Source organism: Kogia breviceps, chromosome 5 (assembly GCF_026419965.1).
Source record: "Kogia breviceps isolate mKogBre1 chromosome 5, mKogBre1 haplotype 1, whole genome shotgun sequence".
Classification (NCBI taxonomy): domain Eukaryota; kingdom Metazoa; phylum Chordata; class Mammalia; order Artiodactyla; family Physeteridae; genus Kogia; species Kogia breviceps.
Window position 1 is genome coordinate 121,653,275 of NC_081314.1, and position 10,165 is coordinate 121,663,439.

A 10,165-nucleotide genomic window follows, 5' to 3' on the forward strand; every position below is an offset into this window, starting at 1 on the left:
TATATGGAACCCAATACATAGCAGACCAAGGTAGGATGACCTACACTATGTGAGCATTATTTGTATTAGCTGCTACTGCTATGCTTACCATCCAGAGAGATTCCCCATCCTCCCAATAAAACAGCTGGATTCATTTGAATCATCAATACCCTCCGGTATAAACTGTGTCAACTATTCGCCCTAATTTTGCTAGTATATAAGCCAGTATTAGAGGAGATGTTCTAATTTGATTTACTTTAACATGGTCAATTTCCAAAAAAAAAAAAAATTCGATCTGTGATAGTTGTTCTTTACGGCTCAAACCCCAAAACTGATGATACCTCTCTGAATTGATTTAGATTTGGTCCTGCTTGAAAATGACCTGTCTCGATTCCCCTTTGCCTTGTTATTCTAACTCTCTGCTAAAACCAACACATACGCTATGGTCTGACCATCAGGACTGCATTATAAGTGAATTGATATCTTTCATTGTCATTTGGACAGATTCTAAAGCAGTCTTGAATTAAATAGTCTTTATTCTGTTAATGTCATGTTACACAGAAGTTCTAGTCTGTAACATAAGACCTAATGCAAATATACCAAGATCTCACTTTAGCTGGGACCACCCTCCTTGATATTATTCTTAGAATCTCACAAATAACCTCAGGAATTGGTTCATTCATCATATCAGAATATATGAGGCCAGAATTTGGCTCATGTGATTAGACTGAAGACAAAATTTTCACTAAACTCTATTTGGCAGTGGAAATGACATTTTTTTTCAAAATGAGTCCCATCATGAAAGCCATTGGTCCACTCACTCCACATCATTATAAATTCTTGCTGAGTCTAGAGATTTATGTTTTCAGTTTGGCCTTCCTTTTCATTACTGGAGAGCTTTAATTTCTTTTCATTACTTAGGGTTCTCTCATTTTCTTTCCTCACTTTCAATGCTCTGCATATATTATACACCTGTATTTGTCTTTGATAATGGAAAAAAAAACTCATCACTTTCAATGCTCACTCGACATATCTTCATTATCTTGGGAATATCTTCACCAAAATATATTAAAATGTCACTAGAGAAAAATGAATGCATATAGAATATATGAATATTGCTGGGCTAGATCTGTATCTCTATCTCATTAGTCAGCATGCAGCCTCTTGGCTGAATGCCTACATTTCAAGCCCAGCAAAAAACAAACATCAAATAGATTTGAGAACATCAGGCACAAATAGAAAGAGTCCCTTTTCTGTGTTATTGTTCTACCAGTTATTTATCAATTTACATCTTTTCCTTAGTCTTTTTTTTTTTTTTTTTTTTGCTTCAGAGTCAGGCAAATTCCATTTGTTCCTTTTTTCTACAAATATTTATTGTGTACCTTCTATGTGCCAGGAGCTGCTATAGACACTAGGAATAAAGAATGAATAAAACCAGTAAAGTCCCTGGTCTCATAAAGATTACATTTTAGTGGAAGATGAGAGTCAGTAAACAGATAAATACACAGATTGTTAAATAAGTGGTAAGGGCTAAGGAGAAAAAAAAATTAAAGACAGGGTGAAAGGTAGAATGTGCTCTGGGGACAGGGGGAATGCTATTTTATCTAGGGATACTTGAGTAGAGACTTAAAGGAAAATAAAGAAGCAGGTCACACGAGTATCTGAGAAAAGAGTGTCCCTGGCAGAAAATGGAATGTGCAATAAAATCCTTCATAATATGAACTGATCAAGACTGGCCTGGAGATGTCAACTCCCAAGTAATGAACAGGTCAGAATTGTAAATTGTTTAAAATAAAATACACTATTTTATGTTCTTAGATGTTTTGCAAAATTCCTCCAAATATATTGTTCATGTAACCTTTACTCATAGTTTCTAAATTCTTACAAGTTTGTATTACAAAATTGATGACTCTAAACTTCCTCTCTTTAAGGTTGTTTTACATCTTTGACTCAATGGTGGGTGAGGTTTTATTGTACTGTGTAGTTGTTTGGTTACTTGCTAAGAAAATTTTCTGCACGTTTCCAGACTGTGGGTGTATAGGGAGCACAAATAGTATAACCAGATGTCCTCTTTCTCATTTAAGAGCTTAGATTTCAAGTGACACTTGCATATTTTTTGTATAGACTGCTGCATTTCATAGTAGAATGAACGTTCTCTGCAACAAAATGCTGTGATCTTTGAAAATGAATGTAAATCCCTATCCTCATGGGCAGTCTCCAAAGGCAATCTGAAAAATGCATCTAGATGTTTGAACATACACAGTGAAAGCAAGAGGAGAAGAGTCCTTACCAAATGGAGTAGAATACCAAATGAATGGAGTTCCAGCTATTTTCTTCATGCAGAGGAACAAAATGTCTCCTTTTTATTCCTTTTCTTTAGTGTCTGTAACCATCAAATGATTTAATTAATACTTGGCATTTAGACAATAAACATTATACCCCTTTCTTCTCTGATCATAAGATCAGCAGGAAGATAAGCAAAAAAGTAAATATTTCTAGAGGTTCACAAATACCTGAATTCAAACTAAGAGCGGGTGCAAATGAGAGATAACACTTTCATCACTGGATTTAAGCTGCTTTTTAACCTGATAAAGTCTCAACCTCAACATTGATTTTTCTGTAAAATAAATAACTTATCTGGAGGAAGAGCAGATGAATTTACATCCTGAAGAAATAATTTAGGATGCTGATTCTCTAAGGTGTGTTGTAAGACTAAGAAATATTGACCAAGAAACAACAAGAAAATTCCCATCCAAAATAATGTGAGCAGTTTAAAACTTTTTGTATTTTGCCTTTATTCTCAGTACTTCCTGTAAAGAGCTTAGTAATCACTCTTTGTCATTTATCTTCTCAATATTTACATGTATAAAATAGTGAAGGGAAAATAATCATTTCTAATGACTGAAACAAAGAGGGTTTAGATTAAATTTTAAGGACCTAAGTGGATTATTAGAGCAATTAGACAGATAATCCTGGCAAAAATTCACAAATGTGGTTGAAGTAAACATTGTTTTGTTAGACTTTGTGCCTATAGATTTCAGATAATCACCTTGATTTTCTCTTTACTCTTCATGAAGATACACAGGCTAAGTAATTTGTGTAACATATATTATCTATATGCTGCTTTCAGTACCATCATCTGTTTAATCAACATTTATGGTTAGTTGACTTTTCTTAATTAAAAAAGGAAGATTAACTTAGCCATTAATTTACGATCTAAAAGTATAAGCTTCCACCTTGCCAAACAAATAACTAGCACTTGCAAATGACTGTGTGATTCCACTTGACTGATTTTTAGTGACAACATGGCGTAGTGACCTTAAGAGGGATGACATGGTACAAATGTAGTGTAAATATATATCAGATAATGTTAAGTGAAAAATGTAGCCCACACTATGACATCTCCACTATAATTAAAACTGTTAAAAGTAAGACAAGAAATGAACGGAAACAGGGAGAAAACATAATGCCATCATCAAAAATTTGGGTTCAACTAGATTCAGATTCAACTGAAATTTAGTGAATCCCTACTATGTATCAAACACTATGCCACGTTCTTTCATTCTCCTTTATCTCATTATCTTTCATCAATCTTGTAGGAATGGTTTATTACTATCCTCATTTTACCTAAGAAAAAAATAAATTTCAAAGAAAAGATTAGATTATATAACATTGTGAGAAACCAGAGTAAGCCAGGGTCTCTGATGTCTTTCATGTATTTCTTACAACACATAGTGGCTTAAAAATAAATAAATATAACTTGAAAGCCTAATCAGTTCAACTATCCAGTGGTTTAAAAAATACACAGTATATGCTATATATAATACACTAGGCCTCACTGTCATTAAGTATGAGGCTTTCAGGATTTACGTCTTGCATATAGAGTAGGACAGTCACGGAAGTCCACATGGATTAAGCTGCAATGGACTGTGGAAAGAGATCCAGAATATACCTCTGTGAAGAACCTTTATTCTGAACTCCTCTTATCTGTCTAAAGGCAGAGCCTCCCCAAAGAATTCAGCTATCATAAATCCCTTCTCCAGGGGATTTTTGTGGCCATGAAGAAGGTGGGAAAAGACCACTTGCACCTGCATAAACAAACATTATCACAAACTTTCTTATCTCCTATTTTTTCCTCTAAGAACTCATTTATTTTTTCTAAAGAAACCCATCTTTTTCTGAGAATGCTTTTCTCACCCCTCCCTTTCCACGTTTAAGTTAGATATATAAGCCCCTAATCTTAGTAGTTTAATGAGCCACTTCATTTGCGTACTCCCATGTCCAAACAAATAAACCTTTTTTTTCTCTTGCTAATCTGTCTTTTTTGTCAGCTTAATTTGCAGTACCCCAGTCCCTTAATATAAGTGGGTAGAGGAAAAAGTTTTCCTCCCCAAGAGTTTGGTGATGAGAATAGGATGGTTGGAACTCATCAATCACTCTGGAGGCTGCCATATTGCGATATTTTACTATAAAGAAGCATATGCCTCTATAAATTATGAAACTATGTATTCATAAACTTGCCAGTATACTAAAGAATGCTGGTTTGTAGCAGACAGTTCACATTGTCTACATGTTCTTTTTCTCTGGAAATTGAGGTTACTAAATGTTAAAATTTGTAAACAGGACCTTCCTGGTGTTGCAGTAGTTAAGAATCTGCCTGCCAATGCAGGGGACATGGGTTCGATCCCTGGTCCAGGAAGATCCCACATGCCATGGAGCAACTAAGCCCGTGCCACTCAACTACTGAGCCTGCACTCTAGAGCCTGAGAGCCACAACTACTGAGCCTGTACTGAGCCTGTTCTCTAGAGCCCGCGAGCCACAACTACAGAGCCCACATGCTGCAACTACTGAAGCCCACACACCTGGAGCCCATGCTCCCCAGAAAGAGAAGCCACCACAATGAGAAGCCCGGGCACCTCAACGAAGAGTAGCGCCTGCTCCCCACAACTAGAGAAAGTCTACGCGCAGCAATGAAGACCCAATGCAACCCCCTCGCAAAAAAAAAGAACTGTAAACAGCATGTGTGGATAAAACTAAGACTAATAAGATTGAAGAAAAAAATCCTATGCAAAGTATTTAAAGAATGTAGAATGTTTTTATTAAGGAAAAAAAGGAGAGTAATCTTGCCCTGAAGTAATTTTTTTATAGGTTTTCAACACATTGTTCCAAAACAAGAAAGAGGAAAATAAAGGACAAAAGCCTGATGGAAATAGAAAGTTGTAAAGAGTTGGCAGAAAAGAAACAGGAGAAAAAGAGAGCAAGAGAGAATAGCTTATGTGGTTAAACTGGCTAAGATTGAATGGATTTGTTACAAGGAGCTTTATTATCAATAACCAGTGTAAAACTAGAGTTTGGTTTCCTTTATCTGTTAAAATGACAAAGTTTTCTTGGATTACTTGTCTGCTCTTTTTTTTTTTTTTTTTTTTTTTTGCTGTACGTGGGCCTCTCACTGTTGTGGCCTCTCCCGCTGTGGAGCACAGGCTCCAGACATGCAGGCTCAGCAGCCATGGCTCACGGGCCCAGCTGCTCCGCGGCATGTGGGATCTTCCCGGACTGGGGCACGAACCCATGTCCCCTGCGTCGGCAGGCACACTCTCAACCACTGCGCCACCAGGGAAGCCCTACTTGTCTGCTCTTAATAATAGATTATAAAAGGTTTTTCTTTACCTTTTGAGTCTTTCACCTAGGAACAAAGATTCTGTGTCTTATCAGAATAATTTCTTGTGCTTTATGTTGTCTTTATCATGTCCTGAAAATTAAGAGAACCAAAACTAAGTTCTCTAAATGTTAAAAGATCTAATTTGTGTATTTGTTTTAATAATCATATAACCTCCTACATTTACTTTTAAAAAAAATTTTATTGGGTAAAAGTCACATAATATAAAACATACTATTTTAACATATTTAACCATACAGTTCAGTGGCACTAAGTACATTCACATTACTGTGCAACTCTCACCATCATCCATCTCCCGAATTTTTCACCTTTCTAAACCGAAACTCTGTCCCCTTTAAACACCAACTTCCCATTCCCCCTATATTTACTTTTAAAATCTTTTAGTATAACTTTGGTTGAATAGTATCATTTCATATTGATCTGTGATCTTGTTTAATCAAGTGTTCAAACCTTTTAACATTTTTGATAACTTCTCCAAATCAAATTCTAAATAAAGTCTTATTGACCTTGAACTAACCTTGAGATTTCCAGGAAGGTCCCTGGAAAATTTCAAAGAATTTCTTTTCTTACCTTGTAAAAAGAGAGGTGTCAGACTAATTAGGTTTATTTGATAAGCTAAATTGCATGGGAAGCATTGTCAAATAAGTAGAGATACTTACTTTCCTAGGTTATATTTGTATGTGTATATGTTATTAATGTAAGTATGTCAGAAATTATATAAAGTTTTTAGAAATTTGACAATGTCCTTACTATCCATAATATGTCTTGGTATAATTTTATCTGTCATAATTCCAGTTATTTTTAAAAGTCGTATGTGACAAAGTCATCTAAATTTCATTTTCAATTGCCTTATAATAAACTCTCTTCAGATCTTTAACCACAGTCACCTAAGCCTTTAGTGATTCACATATAGTTACTGTTTTACTCTGATTCTTTTCTGAAAGTTCTTACAATCAGCTACTGGCCAAAGTGCTTCATCTTCATCAAAAAGGACTGTCTCAGAGACTCATGAAAAGGACTATGACAGGTACTCGGAAGTACAAGCTTCTAATGGCATTGCTTAAATAACTTTAAGATCATATACTGGAATGAATAAGGATTTCCACAACGAATGGAAAAGCTAATGAGTTCATAAAACCACTAACCCAAGATCAAACAGAATAAGAATTAATTATGTGGAGCTGAAAGGATTAATGAAGAAGGATTATGGTTTCTTTTTTGACTTTTTCTCAGAGTATTACTGGTTTTTGACTGTTCTGTTTTCTTGATATAAAGAACCTCTTTCTTTTAAGCTATCTATACACAATAATTGAATAGATGGTACCTTGTAAGTAAAAATGAAGCATTTATTTTTTTCTTGTTGCCTGATCCCTCCAGAATGCAGAAACTCTGGCATTATAGTTATTTGTGTAAGTTTAATAAGAATATTTTCTCCCTGTAACAGGACATAATTGAAAACATTAGTTTTACTAGAGCTTTCACTGGAATGTCATATTTGAGAATGATGTTCATAGCATCAGTTATAACCATACAGTTTTAAGAATGTAGGTTGACTTTATAAAGCCAATGCTTACAAAGCCCTCTTTAAAAAAAACTGGTGGTGTATCTGATTTATAGGATTCCAAGCCTTACAAATAAGTAAGGATAGTAACTTCCTGACTCAGCTCAGGAAATGTAGAATATTTGGGGAACCTCAAGAAGAAACAAATTCACCCAAATCTACAGATACTGCAAATAAAGTCTGATGGCGAGTTATTGGCTTGACTTCCCGAATTCAAGAGGCTTTACAAAGTTCCAGCAAAGCAAACTTCAAAAGGTCTATATAGTCAATTTCCATCCTTGCCACATTTATGTAAATGACCAGGCCAAATTGAATGAAACTAGACTTATTTTGTAAGCAAGAGTAATTTTACTTTGCCTATTTTTGATCAAAATTGGGGTGACCGTAGAGAAAAAAATTATGTTTCATTGAAAATCTGTAATGCATCCTTGTGGGTTATCAGATTCTAGTCCAATTCATTGTCTTTGAGCTGTTTTTGCCTCTTTCTAAACTGGATCCTGCAATCTTGTATATTTTGTCAGCAATTAATCTTTCTAGTTTTACTCCTACCCTCCTGACTTGGCATCACTGAGGACTAAAACTGCCCTTTTCCCAAAGAGCTGCAAGCTGAAGCTAGATGAATTAATGCAAAAAATTCATCACCATAACTGTGGATCACTCAAAAATTTTACTAGAAACCTGCATCTTAGATACTCTGCTCCAGGAAATAACCATGACTGTGACACTGCCACTACCATCCTTACTATACCATCTAAAGACACTTTGAATGGAAAAACAAACAAAACAAAACCCCCAGGTTTGTAGTCTATTTTAGTCATTAATCTTTGTCTTTTGTTTCCATAGAAATATCCCTCATTAAGTGCCTAATTGCTTACACCATAAAAAGGCCTAACTTTGGTGGGTGCCCCACCCCTACTTGTACCACTGCCTCCTGAAATAAGATACAACTGTATAATTTTACTGACCTATTCCCAGTACTAGAATACTGATTCAATGAGATATGGGGCAATCAGACAACTCAGCTTATTTTTGAAACTTATGGGAAGTTTCAGACAGGGAAATTAAGGGATACAGAACATAACAATGTGTATAATATTTTTTTCTGAACTTCCCTTATCTGTCTAAAGAGATTTCTCCCCAAAGAATTCAACTATCATAAATACCTTCTCTGGGAGTCGTGGTGGGGAATTTTATAAGGCTATGAAGAAGACAGAAAAAGACCACTCACACTGGCATAAACAAACGTCACAAACTTTCTTATCTCCCATTTGTTGTCCTAAGAACCCATTTATCTTTCCTAAAGAAACCCAGTTGTCCATCCCATAGAAGTTTTTTCTCCTTCTTGCTTTCCCCTTTTAAATTAGAAATATGAAGAGAGGACAGTGACTAGAGGATAAGACCCCCTCAACCCCTGCCACAGTGATTCAAGATTTAGTTCTGCAAAAAGAATAGGCTCAGAAGATTTAAAGGTAGTAAATAAATGAGAATGCCCACTGAAAGGGGACAAAGGGACAAAAGAAGAGAAGAGAAATGTAGAAAAGCTGAAAAGTCAATAGAAACAAAGCACTCTTTAGTTGATATTAAAACAAGCCTATAAACTAACCATTACATAAATAAATATGGCAAAGTAGGGCTCAGTAAACTGAAATCAATTATTTATCTTACATAGACCACTGGAAAGTAAACATTGAAGAAGAATTTATGTTAGCCCAAACACTATTTAGAAAATAGGATTCTCATCTATTAAATACATTTAAGTAATTTGTATTTAATTCCTTTCAAAAAAGTGGAATGAAATAATTCGTAAATGCTCCTTATTGTTCTAACATGATCAGAATGAAATTCCACATGCAAACTAGAACTTTCTAATTTCATGCTCAAACTAAATCTCAGATGAAGAGGACGATGACCTCTTGGAAAGAATTATAAACATGGAATAAGAAACCTTGGTCCTCATCATCACAGGACATGTCTATATTTTGTCTATATTTTCTAAGGCTCTTTGCCACTATGAATGGCTTTCTAGAACCAGCCCAATGAAGCTGACATGTTAGACATCCAAAGCTAATAAGTCAAAATGCCTCAAGAAAAGGCAATTATTTTGACCTAGAGGCCACAAAATATGAGCATTCCATACAATCCTCTCCCACTACCACATCTCCATGTACAAAAATCACACTATGTGTGTCATTTCCTAAGGTTGGAAGACAGGTCAACTTATCCTCGGGCCAAGAAGTATAGCTGGATGGTATAATCTGAAAAACTTCCTAGGTATTTTCCTCCAAAAGTTTATCCCCACACTTGCTTTACAGCCTCACTGTTAAACCTCTCTTTGGGATCAAAGATCTCTCTTCAGATTAAATGATGGTGTAAATGTGAAAACATCTGTCCCAGTGCTAGTCACATAGCACATCCTCAATTAAATGCTTACTGAAAAAAAATGAGCTATACCTCCGAATAAATGCCTTAAACAGTTACAGACAGAGTCACCATTTTATGGCCACTTCATAACCAATATTGACTGTATAATTCTCTTCCCCTCTTCTTTAGGCGTGTGGAGAAGTGCAAACTCTGTCACCATTCTTTCTACTTATCCTGCTCCATTGCCTCATAACACTTGTTCCATCGATAATTCTGTATTTATCTTGTATTTTCAATCACTTGTTTTACACTGGCTTTTTCTCTCAGGCCATAATTATGGTCAAGTCTCTCACATACTAAAATGATCCACATCTGGCCCTGTTTGATCTTTTAATGAGTAGCCTATCTTCATCCTTCAGGTCAAAGTGTTCTTTAAAGAAGTCTGTATGCAGAATCCTCTTTCTCTGATCAAGTCTCTATTCAAACATTTTCATCTGGCTTCTCCCTTACAACTAAAATGTGGCAAAAATGGCTACCACAAACTTCTCTGCTAATTTCAGGAGTTTCTGTTCAAAAGCCATATTAT

At 35.4% G+C, this 10,165-nt stretch overlaps 1 long non-coding RNA gene across 1 annotated transcript; it reads right to left on the bottom strand.

The window, feature by feature from the left end:
• Positions 1-2,275: 2,275 nt before the first annotated feature.
• LOC136794271 (uncharacterized) lies at positions 2,276-7,064 on the bottom strand. The gene is made up of 3 exons (XR_010840817.1): positions 6,982-7,064; positions 5,648-5,729; positions 2,276-2,362 (listed from the first exon to the last, which is right to left on the bottom strand). It is a non-coding gene; the product is annotated as an uncharacterized lncRNA (long non-coding RNA).
• Positions 7,065-10,165: the final 3,101 nt, after the last annotated feature.